Source organism: Cajanus cajan, chromosome 4 (genome assembly GCF_000230855.2).
Source record: "Cajanus cajan strain Asha chromosome 4, NIPB_CcT2T_4, whole genome shotgun sequence".
Classification (NCBI taxonomy): Eukaryota; Viridiplantae; Streptophyta; class Magnoliopsida; order Fabales; family Fabaceae; genus Cajanus; species Cajanus cajan.
Window position 1 is genome coordinate 78,137,885 of NC_138520.1, and position 18,482 is coordinate 78,156,366.

Below are 18,482 nucleotides of genomic sequence, written 5' to 3' on the forward strand. Positions count from 1 at the left end.
CAATCTAATAATTGAATTAAAAAATTTTAATATATAGATTAAATTTGTAATTTAAAAAAAATTGAAAACTATTTGATAGTTTGCTTCATTAATTCAAATTAATGGATAATCATGAAAGTATTTTTATATGTTGATTTGAATTTATATAATGAAATATTTAATAGTTTACAATTTTTTTAAAAAAATTGCAAACTTAATTTGTGCATAAGAAATTTTAAATTAACAATTAAATCGTTAAAATTTGATGTGAAACATAAGTTATTAAGTGAAGTAAGTGGATTCTCCCTCTTATATATATATATATATATATATATATATATATATATATATATATATATATATATATATACTTACTCCAAAAATGAGTTTACTTCATTCAATAACTCATGTTTTATATCAAATTTAAATAATTCAATCATGAAATTAAAAGTTATTCATGTATAGATCATGTGTGCAAATTTTTAATAAATTTTGAAAACTATTTGATATTATGTTTCATTAATTTAAATTGACAGGTATCATATAATCTTTTTATACGTTGATTTGAATTAATGAAATGAAGTATCAAACTATTTTTAAATATTTAAAAAATTTGTTGATTATATATAAGAGGAGGAATCTACTTATTTCAAGGGTAAGTCTACTTAGACTTACTTGACTCAATAACTCATATTCTACATCAAATTTTAATGATTGAATCATTGAATTAAAAAATTTTAATGAATAAATCAAGTCAGCAAATTTTTAAAATATTTGATAATATGTCTCATTAATTCAAATTGATGGATAATCATAAAAATATTTTATATGTTGATTTAAATTAATGAAACGAATAATCAAATAGTCTTCAATTTAAAAAAAAATTGCAAACTTGATATATGTATTAAAAAATTTAATTCAACGGTTAGATTATTAAAATTTAATATAAAGTATAAGTTATTGAGTAAAGTAAGTATTAGTATAATTACTTTTGAAGTAAATGGATCTATTCTCTATACACACATAAATGATAGATAAGGGATGACATCCCATGATTTTTTGGTATGAAGTCAATGGTATGTTGAGGATTTTTGAACCAAATATTACCATCCACTTAGTTAGTTCACTGAAGCTTAATATTGTCCAATTTCATTTGGGACTTTACTTACTGAACTAGGGTTACTAGAATCTTACTAGAGGAATTTTGCCTATAGCATCAAGAAACTTTCTTGAGTAAATATATCTACCAAAATAGAATTTTAATAGTTGTAGAAGGTGTCAAACTTGTCACAAAAAAGCAAACTTAGATCGGATCGTGAACCATATGTCAACCCATTATGACACTTAAAATATAATTAAGTTATAATAAAAAAATATAAAACATTTAAACCTTTAATTTAAAATTTGATATTTTAAAAAATAAAATTTATAAATAAATATAATAAATGAATGTGATAATCAATTAATGAATGCATTAATTAAAAAGACTCATTAATGACACTATTAAAACCCACTATCCTTCATCTAATATATAATAATAAATGTGCATTTAAATCTCACTTGCATTAAATATTTCAGTAATTAATATAATTTATTGAATAAATGAAAAAAAAATGCCAAAAACTAAATTATCCAAAATGTCTTTACTTTTAGCGGGAAAAGGTATAGCAAATTTTTCGTACTTTATACCATCTTTATTATTTTTTAATAGTTGATAAATTTATTTTACACAAATCAAGAGACATAATAAATTATCTTCTTTTTTATAAAATGATTTTAATATTTTCTATTATACTCTCTTTCATTTGACTTCCTAATAAATGTGTATTATTTATTAATGTGTAAATATAATTAAAATTTTGATAAGATGTAAGTATATAATTAATAATAAAAAATTAATTTCATTTTGAATTTTTAAACAACTAAATAAACAAATTTTTCAATATGATATTTTTTTTAAAAAAATTAAAATTCGTATGTATAATAAATAAATTTATAATTAATAATCAATTAATGAATAAAAAAATTGAATACTCATTAATTTCACCATTAAAACTGATATGTTCCTCGATACTTAATAATAAATGTGTATTTAAAATTATTATTTATCTATTAAATGTTTCACCAATTAAATTTTTTTTTATCTATGTAAAAAACATGACAAAAAAATAAATAGACTAAAATTTTCTTAGTTTTAGTGGGAAAATGTATAGCAAAATTTTCTTACTTTATGTTATCTTTATTCTTTTTTCATAATCATTTTAAAATTATTTTACATAAATCAAGAGACATAATAATATTTTTAATTTTTTATAAAATAATTTTGAGATTTTCTTATATACGTCTTTCATTTGGCTCCCTGATAAATGTGTATTCGTTATCAATGTGTAAATATAATTAAAATTAAAGTTAAGTAAGATATAAATATATAATTTATATAAAAAAAGTAATTAATGTCATTTTGAACTTTTAGAACGATAATTAAATAGAAATAAATTTTTTCTAAAAGACTTACGATTATAGAAGGAAAGAATAAAATATGATCAAAGATTTTTTCAATATGATGTTTTTGTTTTTAAAATTTAACATTCATATGTACAATAAATAAATTTGTAATAATCAATTAATGAAGGCAAAAAAGTCAAATACTTAATAATTACACCATTGAAACTTATTATCTTCCTCCATCACTTAATAATAATGTGTATTTTAAATTTATTATCTTTTTTATTAAATATTTCACCAATTATTTTTCTTATCTATAGGAAACGAACTATAGGTAATTAGATTAAGTCTTACATGATGGGCCACCAGTCCAATAATCGAGTCAAGCTGGGCCTTAATAAAAATGACCTAAATATAATTAGACTTGCGTAATCCAATAAGTTAAATAAAATTAGGTTAGACTAGCTTACAGACTTTGGATTAGTCCAATAGAAAAATAAAAATAAAAGAATAATTTAATACAAATAATAATTATTAAAAAATATAAATTAAACTATAATACATTGAAATATAAGTTTTAGGATGTAATAATCTTTTTTCCTTCTATCATCTTTGAAAAAAAAATTGTAGAAGAAAAAAAAGAGAAATAAGTTAAATTTTACTATTGATTTTATTGATGTAATTTATATTTGTATGTGTTTATATATATATATATATATATATATATATATATATAAATTTTTTTATTTTCTTTATTTTAATTTATTAATATTTATCTTTTCTTTTATCAATAAAATTAGAGAGTCTAAATGGATATGAATAATTAATGTCATAAGTTTTTTTAAAATGTAAGATTAATAAAAAAAATAATTAATATTATTTTAAACTTTTAGATTGACAACTAAATAGAAATAAATTTTAACTAAAAAAGTGACGATTACAAAAGGAAAGAATTCAATATTATCAAAGATTTTTTCAATATGATATTTTTTAAAATAAAAATTAAGATTCATATGTATAATAAATGAATTTATAATAATCCATTAATGAAGGGAAAAAAATAAAATACTTAATAATTACACCATTAAAACTCATTATCTTCCTCCATCACTTAATAATAAATGTGCATTTTAAATCTATTATATTTTTATTAAACGTCTCACCAATTAATTTTTTTTTATCTATGTGGATTGAACAATGTAATTATAAATGTTAAATTAAGTTTTACCTAATGGGCCGACCTAACCAGCCCAATAATAAAGTCAAGTTTGACCTTTATAAAAATGACCTAAATAAAATCAGGCCCACGTAATCCAACAGGTCAAATAAATTTAGACTATGCTAGCCTATATTCTTTAAACAGATCCAATAGAAAAATAAAAGAATAAAAGAATAATTTAATATAAATAATAATTATTAAAAAAACATAAATTAAAATATAATATATTAAAATATAAGCTTTGGGTTGTAATAATTTTTTTTTCTTTTGTCATCTTTGAAAAAAAATTATAACAGAAAAAGAAGAGAAATAAGTTAAATTATATATATATATATATATATATATATATATAATAAATAAAAGGAGGGATTAAATGACTCTAAAAGTAACTCTTGCCTAAGTTACTTTACTCAATAATTCATTATGTATGTTAGATTTTAACAATCCAATCATTAAATTAAATGCTCTTAATGTATAGATGAAGTTTACACATTTTTTTTTAAAATTTGAAAATCATATGATACTTCGACATATAAATTCAAATCAATGTATTAAATATTTTTATGATTATCCGTCAATTTGAATTAACAAAATGAAGTATCAAATAGTTTTCAAAATTTTTAAAAATTTGTAGATTTGATTTATGCATTAAAAACTTTTGATTTAATGGTTAGATCTTTGAAATTCAATATACATCATATTGAGTGGAGTGATTTAAGCAAAAGCTACTCTTAGAGTCATTTGATTTCTCATATATATATATATATATATATATATATATATATATATATATATATATATATATATATATATATATATATATATATATATATAACTTTTCTTTATTTTTATTTTTTTGTAATTTATTAACCTTATCTTTTCTTTTATTAATAGAATTAAAGAGTGTAAGCATTTACGGGTAATATACGAACTCAAGTTGACCCAAACTAATTTACCGACTCCAAATCATATTTTCTTACTATTAGGGTCAAATCTAGCCCAACCTAATCAAAATATAACATTGTACAAGTATGGTAATGAGTTTTATGTTTTTTTGACTCATGGCTTAATCCGAGATAGTTATATAGATTAATAATATTAATAATAATAATAATAATAATATTAATAATAATAATAATAATAATAATAGTGCTTGGATAGTCACTTGTTTAGAATAATACTCATTAATTATCATTCTTATCTAATAACAAATTTTATGTTTTTGTATTGATAGTATTGTAATAATAGAACATGTTTATTTTAAATTTTATTTTGTGTCAGTTAACGTTGGTTGTTTGAGTTGATAATAATGTAATAAACAAAATAAATTTATTTTGAATTTAGTTTGTATCATTGTTTTCTTCATATATTGATAATATTGTATTTGCAACAAAGTATCAAATGATTTGTATCTGTTTTAAAATATTTAAATTTGATAAAAAAAATTATGTTTAATTATATTGACCTAATTGACTCAATCCAATCTAACCTATTCGTGATTGAGTGATTGAGTCGAGATTGGTAAAATTTAAAATCTGACTTATCCCAACCAATTAAATTTTGATGAATTTGGTAACGAATCCATCTAATCTGATTACATACATCGCTAAACAAAACTAATTGTTTTTCAACTCCACAAATTCAAAACATGCATATTTTTACTAAAATGAATAAATGATAATAAATTCTAATCATTATTTAAAAAAATAAAAAAGATTTATTTTTTTATATTATTTTTTATGTTTTATATAAAATCATTTTTTTTTTATTAAGGCCAATTTGGCTCGATAGCTCGATGGTTCAACATGAAATAGGTTGAACAAAAAAATAACAACTTGAAAGAAATATAGGCTAAGCTAGCGTAGCCTAAATCGTCATTTGGCTTGTACTGGAAGGCTAGGCCAGGTGGCTCAACCTATTTCACAACTCTATAGGTAATAAAATTTACAATACTCACGCACCATGATCAACTAACCCCATTAATATTAAATATAAATTAATTAAAAATAAATTGTCTAAAATATCCTTAGTTTCAACGAAAAATATAAAAAATCTAAAAATTTATTTTAAAAAACGGTTTTTCTAATTTGTGTCCTTTGGAGTAAAAATATATTTAAATTAATTTTATTTTTAATTTTTGTACATGTTATTTATTCTTTTTAAAATTTTAATTTTTTTTTTTCATCAAAACAAAAAAGTAATTTTTTATAAAATTATTTATAGACACTAACATAATACTTGAAAATGAAGAACATACCACACTGTAATATAACACTAGTATAATTTGAAACATACTTGACAACGACAATAATAGAAAAAACTAACAGCAACAAAAATATAATAGAGTTAAAAAAATATAAAATAATGTCTAATATTTTTAATGAAAGATTTTTAAAATCTGTTTCATTATTAATTTGATTTGGAGTGAAAAAGCAAATGAAAGGATAGGGTTAAAAATGACATCAAATTAGTTTTAAAAATCAAAGTTAATATACTATTTATTATTGTTTACTCCGTCATATATTAAATATACTTAAAAAATACATTGAATATTAAATTTTAGGCTTAATTACACTTTTGGTCCCCCTAATTTAGTGTAGGAGCAATTTTGGTCCTCATAATTTGAATTGCTTAATTTTGGTCCATAAATTCAAATAATGGGCAATTTTAGTCCCACAAACAATTTACCATCCAAAATTTAACAGACGTTAATGATAGGAATTTTATGCTAAATAAACATTAATTATATATTATTTAATTTCTTACGTGTCAAATTATTTAATATTCAAATTTTAAAAATTTTAAATTCATTTATTTTATATTTCTCTTTCTTATACGTGTTAATGTTGTAACTGGAACGGCCCGTTCTCCAAGAAGAATTGGCTGTGAACGGGCCGTTCTACTTGCACGCGTAGTCTGTTAATTTTAAAACTGGAACGTCCAATCAGAATGGCCCGTTTTGATCCATCGTCATGTGTGTCTTTTTGCATCCAGAACGACCCGTTCTAAAAGGAGAACGGGCCGTTCTGCAAGTGCTGCAAGGAAAAAGGGTCGTTCTGGAAGGAGAACGGGCCATTCTGGATCCAGTTTTACACCATGCTCAAATCCAAAACGTAAAAAAAAAAATTAACAGCTCATTATTCGATTCCCCGGGAACCGAATTCTGAACGTGAACAGTGAAAGGTGCTACTTGGGTAAATAAATTGGTACAGATGCTTTTTTGGTAAATTTTTTTAAAAAAATTCTATTTTAGTGAAAAATTCTCACTACGATTGATATCAATACCTTTTTCATTTTGTTTTCAATGTTATTTGAATTTAAAATTTGAATATTAAATAATTTGACACGTAAGAAATTAAATGATATATAATTAATGTTTATTTCGCATAAAATTCACATTATTAACATCTGTTAAATTTTAGATGGTAAATTGTTTGTGGGACTAAAATTGCCCATTATTTAAATTTATGGACCAAAATTAAGCAATTCAAATTATGAGGACCAAAATTACTCATACACTAAATTAGAAGGATCAAAAGTACAATTAAGCCTAAATTTTAATAATTGTTAAAGTGTGTCCTAGAGCATACATTAGAAAAATCATTTAAAAAATTAAAATTGATAAATATAATAAATGAATATATACTAACTGTTCAATAAATAAGTGAATTCAATTACTCTCTCATCAATGAAATTATTAATGTTTATTATCTTCCCCATCATTTAATAATAAATGTGCATTTAAATCTCATTTTTTTTATTTAATATCTCACTCTAATTAATCAATATGTTATATTTGATATTTTAATAATTCTAACTTGTTTTAAATTGATTGTGGCTTTACAATATTAGTATACATTAAATATTGATTCTTTATATCAATATACATGCATCAATATTTTTTTTTTGTAAAGATGAGAATAATTATAAAGATTGTCGTAATTAAAATCGAACCTAGGTCCTTATACTTTTACTGCCTCAACTCTTTTTCCTCAACCATTAAACTAACTATAGTAGTCAAAGATAACTCTAGTGGTTAAAGATTTATGGGTATATTAGAAAGTTACATTTTTTTTATGAAATTGCACTTATTAATTGTATTTCTTAAATTTTGTACTAAAACGGTCTTTTATTGTGCCAAAAGTCAAAATTAGGGGTGAAAAATAAATCCATATATGGGATAATGCTTGAGCCTACTCTAACTTTGATGGATAATATCAAATTTGACCGAGAACAGATACAAGTTAAGGTAATACAATTTATTAAATTGTATACAAAGACATAAATGAATATATATTTACCCGTCCAGTGCCTATCTCGTCCCCATCCCCATTTTAAACTTTTAGAAAAATAATTTAGTTTTCTTTAAAAAAAATTACTTGATATTTATGTAATTTTTATTCTATTTTAAATTTATCTTAAATGAAAATTAATTAATATAATTTTATAATTATTACTCTATCTTAGAATTCTTGTTCTTTTAATTTTTTTTATCAAAAATAATTAATTTTTGGCGTGGGTACATTACGAGTACGAGTATATTTGATGAGAATGAGAATGAAATACAAATTTCATAGTCATCGGATATAGAACATGAATGAATTTAAAGTAGAAACTTGGGAATGGAAACGTGGATATTGAAACCTTTACTTGCCCCATCTTATTATCATTTCTAACAAAAATTAACAATAAAAAACTAATTAATCTTGAGAAACATAATTTTTACTAATCAAATATTATTTTAACATGAAAAAAATCAACCATAGAAACATTAATCTAAAAATGTTTCTTGCATTAATAATTATTTTTTGACAAGAAATATTAAATTTCAATTAAGTGACATTTAAGATAATATATATTTTTTTAAAAATGAAATTAATAAAATTAATGATATTAAATAACTTTAATTGGTGTGTATCAAGTTTTTTTTATATTTAAACCCGAGACAGAGTAGCATGTTTGCATCCATTGGAAACTCTCGGGCTTAGACTCTTGGATCATATCCATTCCCCCTTATTTCTTCATAATAATTCATCACTATATCTCTGCCCATAACCCTTCTTGCGACTCCAGTCAGTCTATTGCTCCTCATTGTTTCCCTTTCCCTTTTCACCATTTTAGGGACACTTTTTTCCCAGATCCGACTATTCACTAGCTCACATTTGTGTCTTTTGGAGGAATCCAAAAACAATGGTTCTTTTCTCACAACTCCCATATTCGTTATTATCCAAGAGTCCAAAAGAGTGAAACCAGCATACCTATGCAATCCTTTCGCCTCTCATGATAATTTGCGACAAGTTTGTTTTGGAGCTTGTTCAATTTTCATTTGCATGCATACATAGATCATAAAAGCAAACCAATTACATAATAAATATATTAGCTATTGATCTAAGTGTCCAACACAATCACCCACATTCTCCTCCTCAAAGATGTCCAGCAACTTTTGTAATTGTGTCTTAACAAACTCCCCAGTTAGGTCATAGCCAGTCTAATCCAATTTTGTAAGTTTTAGAAGGTAGAAAAAATGGAGTCAGCCATGGCCAATTGAGCTCATATCATGGTAAGAGACGGTGGTGCTACAATGCATGCAGCTATACGAGGGTGAAGATACTTTATTTCATCTTCATCTTCTTGTTATGGTGATATTTTTCGCGTACAACTTCCTTCGATCTCTTCTATTGCTTCTATCACCACGCTCTATTATTGAGAGAGATTGCACAGAGATCAAAGAGTGAAAATTGAATAAAAATACATATTTTTTCATTATCCTTCAACCCTTTCTTTAACAATGATTTGCAAATCATCGTTAATAAAAGGGGGATTGAAAAAGAATGTATATGTCTGATTTCATTCAATGAACATTCTTTGAGATGTATGTGGAATCTCACAACAATGGAACACAATGAGATGGAAGCAATGGAAAAGACCAGAGGAAGCTGGACACTGAAGATATCGCCATAACAAGAAGATGAGGATGAAGTAAGTATCTAAACTCTCGTAGCCGCATGCGTCGTAGTGGCACCGTCACGTACCATTATGTGACCTCAATTGGCCATGGCATGCTTTTTTTTATTATTATTATTTTCTACCATGAAAAACTTTCAAATATGAGACTAGCTATGACCCAAATGGGGAATTTCACGAGTCCCACCAAAAGGTGCCAGACACCTTTGAGATGGAAAATGAGGGTGATTGTGTTGGACTCTTATCAATTGGTAATATATTTGTATATATGTGATTTGTTTGCTGTTATGATTTCTGTATGCATATAACAAATCTCATTTGTTGTGCTCTTACTGCTTGCTGGGAGTACGTGTTTTGCCATTAATTCCAGACTCGATGACTAATGGAATTAAGTTCACCATTTTATGTTTTCATTGTTTCCGTTCATCTCATGTATCATCGAAGCTTTAAGTACTTTATATGTAATTCTGTTTAATTTTCGCTTACTTTATAGTTTTGAATTTCTGAATCAACCTTATGTACTTAGATTTTGTTTTTCCTTTTCTATGTACATACATATAAACACACCAAGTATTCACCATGTAATTCTGTTTTGTTTTGGTACCATTTCTTATGTTCCTGACTTTCAATACATTATATGATTAATTTTGAGAGATGGATGATAAGGGTTGGTGTAAATAAATAAATAAATAAAGGTTCATATTGATAATTTTTATTATCACATTAAAGGTCATTCTCGATGACATGTTCTTTCTCACATTAAAGAATTTTATTAAATATATCATGCCTACATTAAATTGTACTTTTTGTTTTTCTATAATATTAAATCAACAATTTTGATTCTCCAAATTTTAATTCTACAATTTTAGTCTTTCAATTTTATAGAATTTATAATTTTGATTCCTTCACTGTATATATGTTTGCCCTTTAATCATTAAAATTGTAACGTTTCTCTTGATCTAACATTAAAAAAAAATCATAATTAATATTTAATAATATTTAGATGGATTTATACTTTTAATTCTTATTTTCATCACATATTCATATCATTTTACTACATTTACGAGATAAAAAATATAAATACAAATAAAATTTAACTTCAATATTATTAAATATTAATTATAACATAATTTATTTTACCACATTTAAGAGATAAAAAATATAAATACAAATAAAATTTAACTTCAATATTATTAAATATTAATTATAACATAATTTATTTAATGTGAGATCATGATTAACCTCACAATCTTAACAATTAATGAATGAACTTTTAATCACGGAAACAAAATTCATTGATTTTATAAAATTGGATTGGATGATTGAAATTGAAAAAAAAAATAAAAGACTAAAATTACAAATTTAATATTATAAGAGAGTTAAAAATATAATTTAGTCTAAAATATTCTACAGGGGTTTTCTTTCACCGTATTTATTTCTTCTACGTGACTTATTCATTTTAATTTTTAAGAATTATAGGGAAAAAATTAAAAATTAGAAAGTTCTTATATTATACAGAAATTTAAATACATCATTTATATTTTTTATTAACGATGTATGTTTTTTATATTTAAAACAAATTAAAATAATAAACTTTAACATTATAAAATTTAAATTTCTTATGTAATAAACGATTCAAACAGTTTTTTTATTATATATTTTAAAATAAAATAAGCAAACAATTAATAAAATTGAAAAATATTCTTATTCTTTCAATACTTTTATTTAAAATTTAATATAATATTATTATACCTAAATAAAAATATTAATAAAATAGAAAAATTACTCGTGAACACAGTTTAATTATATTTAAAATGAAACTTATTGATTGAATAATAATTCATATTGAAGTTTTATTAGATGTTAGAACACAGTTTCAGTTTAGAGGGGCCTTATTATAGTACTCTTAAGGAAGTATTCATCTTTTCTCCAGTTTCAGTTTAGGAAGAATACAAAAGATGCAGTCTGTAAATTTGTAACTGCTGATTGTCTTTGACCAATAATTTTCTCTCTAATCTATGAAAACATTCCGAGCACAGCGAAAATTAAGTTTCTTTTCCCCCAACTTTAACTTGTATTGAGCAGAAATTTCAATGGTTTTGTTTTAGGATGGGTAGAGGTAGAATTCAAAAATAAACATAAAATAAATAATAAATAATAAATAATAAATAATAAATAATAAGATTATACTTCAATAATTTTAAAAATATTTATATTTGATCTTTGGTATAAATAATCTTTGGTCAGATTTTATTTATCTCTCGACTGAATCAAATTAATTTTAAAAAAACCTTAAAACAATGTTGTGAAAGCAAAAAAAAATACCATAATGAAATTATTACTTAATAATTCAAATTAATAATAAATAGTTTATTAAAAATATAAATAAATTAAAATTTATTCATTAATTGAAAGAAAATAGACAAATTTACTTTTTTGGTATTTTAATCAATTTGTAATTTTGGTCTATTTATTTTAAAATAAAAATATTTAGTGTCTTTAATTTTATAAATATGAAATTTTGTTTTCCCATTAAATTGATATCTACTAATCATTAAATTTTAATGTTTATTCATATTAAGTGATGTGACATTTAGTAATATGATATTTGACATAAAAATAATAATAAACTGAAAATAAGATTTTTATTAATAAAATAAACATGAATCACTTAAAAAAATAAATATAAAAGAAGGTCTTTTATATATATATATATATATATATATATATATATATTATTTTATTTTTTTGAATTTTTATTCTTATATATCACGTCATTTAAGTTATAATAAATTATTTGATAACCTAAAAATTTAACGATCAATAAATATCAAATTGTGAATAAGTCCAAAATTTCATATCTTTAAAAATAAGAGAATTTCTATTTTAATTATATAGATAAAAATAGAGACTAAAAATGTAATTTAGAAAGAAAAAAATTAAATGTGTCATTAGTGAATATTTGAATCCATGCATTTATTCATTTATTATTATACTTTCATTTATTATATTTATGAATTTTATTTTTAAAATTAAATATTAAATTTTGAAAATTTTCTGCTTAAACTAAGGACATTTTATATATCAAGTGGGGTCTAACTCATTTATTTGAACAACTTACGTGAGTGGGGCAAACTCTCTTGTTATTGAGTTCGATTCCCAAGGACAAGAAAAATTAATTGGTGAGACATTTAATAGAAAAATAATGAAATTTTAATGTACATTTATTATTATGTGTAGGAGTTAAAAAAAAAGTATAATTATTGAGTATTCAAATTTTTGCCTTCATTCATGTATTATTATAAATTTATTTATTATATTTATGAAATAGTATATATATATCTATATATATATATATATATATATTTAGTTCATGTAAAATGAGTAAATTTTGATTTTTGTCATCATAATTTTTTTCTTGTTTTGTTGTTTCTAAAATTTAGAATTATTATTATTTATTATTATTGTCTAATTATTTTTAACTACTTATTTATTAATTAAAAGATCAAATGATCATCTAATATATGTTTTTAAACTAAATTTATTAATCTATCTTGAAATCGTTGTTAGAGGCAAGAAAATGATTTTAGATCTTATAGGATAAATACCAAATAAATTTTTTTATAGGACCAAAACCAAAATTTACTTATTTTACAAAAATAAAAATAATGTTTACAAATTTTAAAAGAATAAAAAATTAAAAAAATTTGTATGAAATAAAATAAAAACTTGATCATTTTACAAAATTTAAAAACATATTTAAGTTTTTATAAATTTTAATTGTAAAAATTTTAATTAATTACCCTTTTGACTCATAATTTCGTGAAATTTAATTTTTAGTTTATAAAATAAAAAATATTACATTTCAATCTCTAAAAATATCATTTTTAATTCTATAATTTCATAAAAATTACTTTATAATCTCTATAAATTTCATAAATTTTATTTTTAGTCCTTATATAAATAGACAACAATGATTAAAAGGAAATAAAATACGAATAGGACTAGCATAAAATATTTTTAAGTTTTAAACATAGAGATTAAAAAATAAATTTTATGAAACTATTAAAAAAATACTTTTTAATAAATAAATAAACACATTAATTATTAAAATTTATAAATATAATAAATGAATTTATAATAATCAATGAACTAAAGCATTAATTCAAAACTCAATAACTACACCATTAAGTTTTATTATCTTCCTCTAATACTTAATAATAAATGTGCATTTAAAATTTATTATCTTTATATTAAATATCTTTTCAATTAATATATTTTTTATCTATAGGAACCTAACTCAATAAAGGAATTTACAACATAAACCACTAGGGTTAGCCTAGTAGTTGGGAGGGAAGGGATCAGAGGTAGTTAGAAGCATGAAGGCCTAGGTTCAATCTTCATTACGATCATCTTTGTAATGTTTCTTATCTTTACTTAAAAAAAAAAAAAAAAATTTACAACATTGTTGTCTCATGTTGAAGCAATTAAGCTAGACTCTCCTTGGAATTAAATATAAAAATAATAAAATAACTAAGAATAATCAACACTTATATATTAAACACGAACAACTATTTTATGTGAGAATATTTTTATAACTTTTTCTTCGACGAAAACATTTTTAAAGATTCTTTTAACTCCTCATCCAATTTAATTTTTATTTATCATAATTATTTATATTTAAATTTAATATTTTTTTAAATAAATGATCAACAATTAAAAATAACCTTGTATCATAATATAAATTATTTATCTTAAATCAAAATTTTAATTTATATATTTAAAAATATTTATATTTACAAATTTTAAATATAATCCATATACTTAAATATAGTATATATATATATATATAAATTATTAAAAAAATTAGTTATATATAATTATCATTTCACATATTAAAATATTAGTTGTTTAAATTATAAATGTAATAAATTAATATAATAAAATACTAATAATAAATAATTGAATTTATAATAACAATAAATAAATAATAATAACGATAAATTGTAGATATTTATTTAAAATTTAATTTTTGTAAATGTAATAAATGAATATATAATAACAATAAATAAATAATAATAAATATATGCACGAATTTAAATATTCATTAACCACAACAGTAAAATCTTTTCACTTAATAATAGGTGTGTATGTTAATTTTATTTTCTATTAAATGTCTTATCAATCAATACTTTTTACTCTCTCTCGTCTTTTTTATAATACACAATTGAAAGTGTTATGTGGTCTTTTTAATAAAAATTAATTTAAAATACTTTTTATTAATTTTCTTGATAAGATGTACTTTTTATATTAAATTAGTGTATAAGAGACACTTTGTATTTCTATAAATTATTTTTAAAAAAATAATTAATAATAAAAATTATGTAATAGTTGATAGTTATTAAAAATACATGATATGAAATTTACAAATAAAAAATAAAAAAATTATAATTTTATAAAAGGATAATTAATTATAAGAGTAAAATTATCTAAAAATGTAAGCATCAAATTAAACAATTTCTTTAATTAATAGAATATATTTCATTAAAGGGTCATTTAATATAATATTTTTTTATAAATAAAATTAATAAATACTTCTTCTTATTTTGAATATAACTAAAAAAAAATCATGTTTGTTAGCATTAAATTTGAGTAAACTCAACTAAGTTTTCTCAATTGAAGACACTATCTCAAAAATAAGTAATACCTATTTAGTTAATTGAGATTGTATACATTTTCAATGGTGTTTTTGTATTCTAAATGTCAAGTTTTAAGGAAGGGTTGTTTAGAAAATTAAGTCATTTTTTAAAAATAAAATTAGTGTAATTAAATGATATATATTATAACTATTATATTCTTTCTTAATTATAATATTCTTTCAACTAAATTATATCATACTTTTTTAAGAAAATTAACTAATTTAATTAAGTACATTAAATTCGTCCCTTTTCACTTAATCAATTTTTATTTAATTAATTAATATTTAAAAAAGAGATATCTACATGTCTATTTATTTTCTCCAATTCTTATAAGAGATAAAATTTTATCTAATTAAATTCAAGTATTTATTATCTTTTGCTTAATTAAAAGATTATATATTAAATAAAATATTTTTAAAAATATATAATTAATAAGAAGATCTTATAAAAATAAATAAATAAAAAGAGTCTTGTATATAATTTTCGTAATCAGTGTAAACTATTTTTTAATCCTTGTATTCAGTACTCGAAAGAGTATTACGTTTTTTAATTTTATTTGTATTCGTGAGTTAAGTAGAGCATATGTTTGTATCCATTAGAAACTCAGGCTCAGTCTCTTGGATCACCTCTATATATATTCCCCTAATCCCTTCATAATAATTCATCTTCATATCTTTGTCCACAACCCTTCTTGCCAATCTTCTCCGTTTTTAGTCTAATTTCTTTCCCTCTATTTCGAATTTCCCCATTCTTTCTCATTGTTAATTTCACTTTCCTTTTCTCACAATTGTAGATTGACATTTTTTCCTAGATCAGACTATTCACTAGTGCTTAGGAATTAGAATCCAAAAACAATGGTTCTTTATTCACAACTCCGTTTTGTATTATCCAATAGTCCAAAAGAGCAAAACAAGGGTACCTATTCAATCCCTTCTCCTCTCAAGCTTTTTGGAGTTTGTTCAATTTTCATTTGCATGCACGATCTGTTTCTATTTGGTTCTTATAAGAATAAAGAAATAAAAATATCAGCGAGAATTTAATAACATGTATTTGAAAATTGAAGAAACTCCAAAATTTTGTTATAAATTGTGATTAGAAGAGAGGGATTGAAGGACAATGGGAATGAATGTTTCATTGAATTTCCACTCTCTACAATGAAGCGCAGAGGCGCAATCACGGAGAGTGTCTGAAGATGAAGAAAGTAAAGCATTCTTCATCCTCATAGCCGCATGTGTACTCCCAACAATGGGAATGTATATATATTTTGTGCATGCAGTGCTATTATGATCCTGAAGGGGAATATTATCCCACTCAAAAACAGGTGCTTGACGCTTTTAAGGAGCTTGGAGTGATTGTGTTGGACACTTAGATCAATAGGTAATGATTTGCTTTTATGATATGTTATGTATGTGGAAATTCTTTAAACTTTGTGTGCTTCTATTAATAGAATTCCTTTTTCTGGTTTCAACAGGTCTTTGTGTTGTCCACCTAAACTTGGGATCCACTGGTGAAATGAAGTTCATCTTTTTATATTTTTATTGTTATCGTTCGTCATGTACTAAAGTACTATATATTTGTAATTCTGTGTTTGAGTTTTAATTTCCACTCAGTTTACATAAATTCTCACATAACTCTTATAAAGATATAATCAACATAAAAGAAAAGGTTGACTTTTTTCTTTCTCGTTAGTACAGAAATTTCATTACAAGCTTTCAGTCGGATTGTCATGTGAGCAAAATCATTTTTGCTCTTGTAAATTTTTAAGGTTGGGTTATGCGAGATGAAAAAATAATATCCATCTTGTGAATTTTTCATTTAGGATAAAACGACTCTCCAGTTAAAACTAGTTTCATCAAGATACTATATTTTATTTAAAAATTAAAAATAAAATAAAAATAAAATTAAATAATAAAGATAATTAAGTAATAAAAATAGCATTATACCTCTTATATATAAAAAAAATCTTCTTATATTCTCTTTGAATAATTACACACAAGCTTCTAATATTTTATCTGTGTATAACTATTAAATGTCGAACCCTCTAAATAAAAATTAATGGTAGTTACTATAATAATTATTTATTTTTTAATTTTCTTTTAATAAAGTATAATGAAATATCAAATGTAAATAAGATGGATTCTTTATATATTAGTATAAATTATACAATTTTTAATTTATAAATCGATGTGAAATTTTGACAATGATGTGGACTAATAACGTGTTTAATAAAAAATATACAATTTAATTAAAAAATATTTTAAAAAAATGGTTTCATATTATAAATCATTAAGCTATTTATTCTTTGAATTATAATTTAAATGTTATTATAACCGTGATTTTACATCATCTATATTAATCATACAAAATACCACGCTGCACTTAATTATATTAAATAACATTATTTTATATTATAGTTATAATAATCATAATTATAAATATATATATATATATATATATATAATATTATATTCACATATACTATATTTTTACATATAGATATAATCATATAATTTTATTTATTTATATATATAACTAAAATTATACTTGTGTTTATATTTAATTTATATAATTATTTATACTATTAATTAAAAAAAATTACCCTATATATTTAACATACATATTTCTTGAATTACTTTATTCCTGTAACCACCGTTCAAACTATACTTTTTCATTCCACATTTTTCCAAAAAAAAAACAACCCTTACAAAAATTACACTTAAGTCTGTTCAAAATTATTTTTCTTTAAAATTAATTACACGGATAGAGTGTTTTTTTTTTTTTTACAGTAATAAATTTTTTAATAAAACAATTTTAAATTGCAATCAGTTTTAGTTAAGTGCGAGGGACTCCTCGTTCTGGCACTCTCTACTCGCTCCTATGCTAGGTCACAAAAACTACCTCGATTGCGACGCACCTCCGCTTCGCTTCACGAATGTCGTACCTTCACACTGGTAGTTACCTAGTACCCATTTTAAATATAAGTTTAATCATAATGATAGTGTGAATTTAATTAAGTTGAAGGGAATGTGTGCCAATAATGGTTTTACTGTTAGAGAGTTGGAAATTTAAAGAGAGAGGGTTGGGAATTGAAGGAATAGAAGATGGTAGGGTATTGTGATTGTGATATAGCACTGAATGAGAAACGTGAATAGAAGAGGAGAATACATTGTGAAAGA

At 22.3% G+C, this 18,482-nt stretch overlaps 1 long non-coding RNA gene across 1 annotated transcript; it reads left to right on the forward strand.

Moving 5' to 3' along the window:
- The first annotated feature begins 15,843 nt into the window (after positions 1 to 15,843).
- On the forward strand, positions 15,844 to 17,118 carry LOC145957112 (uncharacterized). Its single transcript, XR_014433530.1, has 2 exons — positions 15,844 to 16,683; positions 16,778 to 17,118. It is a non-coding gene; the product is annotated as an uncharacterized LOC145957112 (long non-coding RNA).
- The last annotated feature ends 1,364 nt before the right edge of the window (positions 17,119 to 18,482 follow it).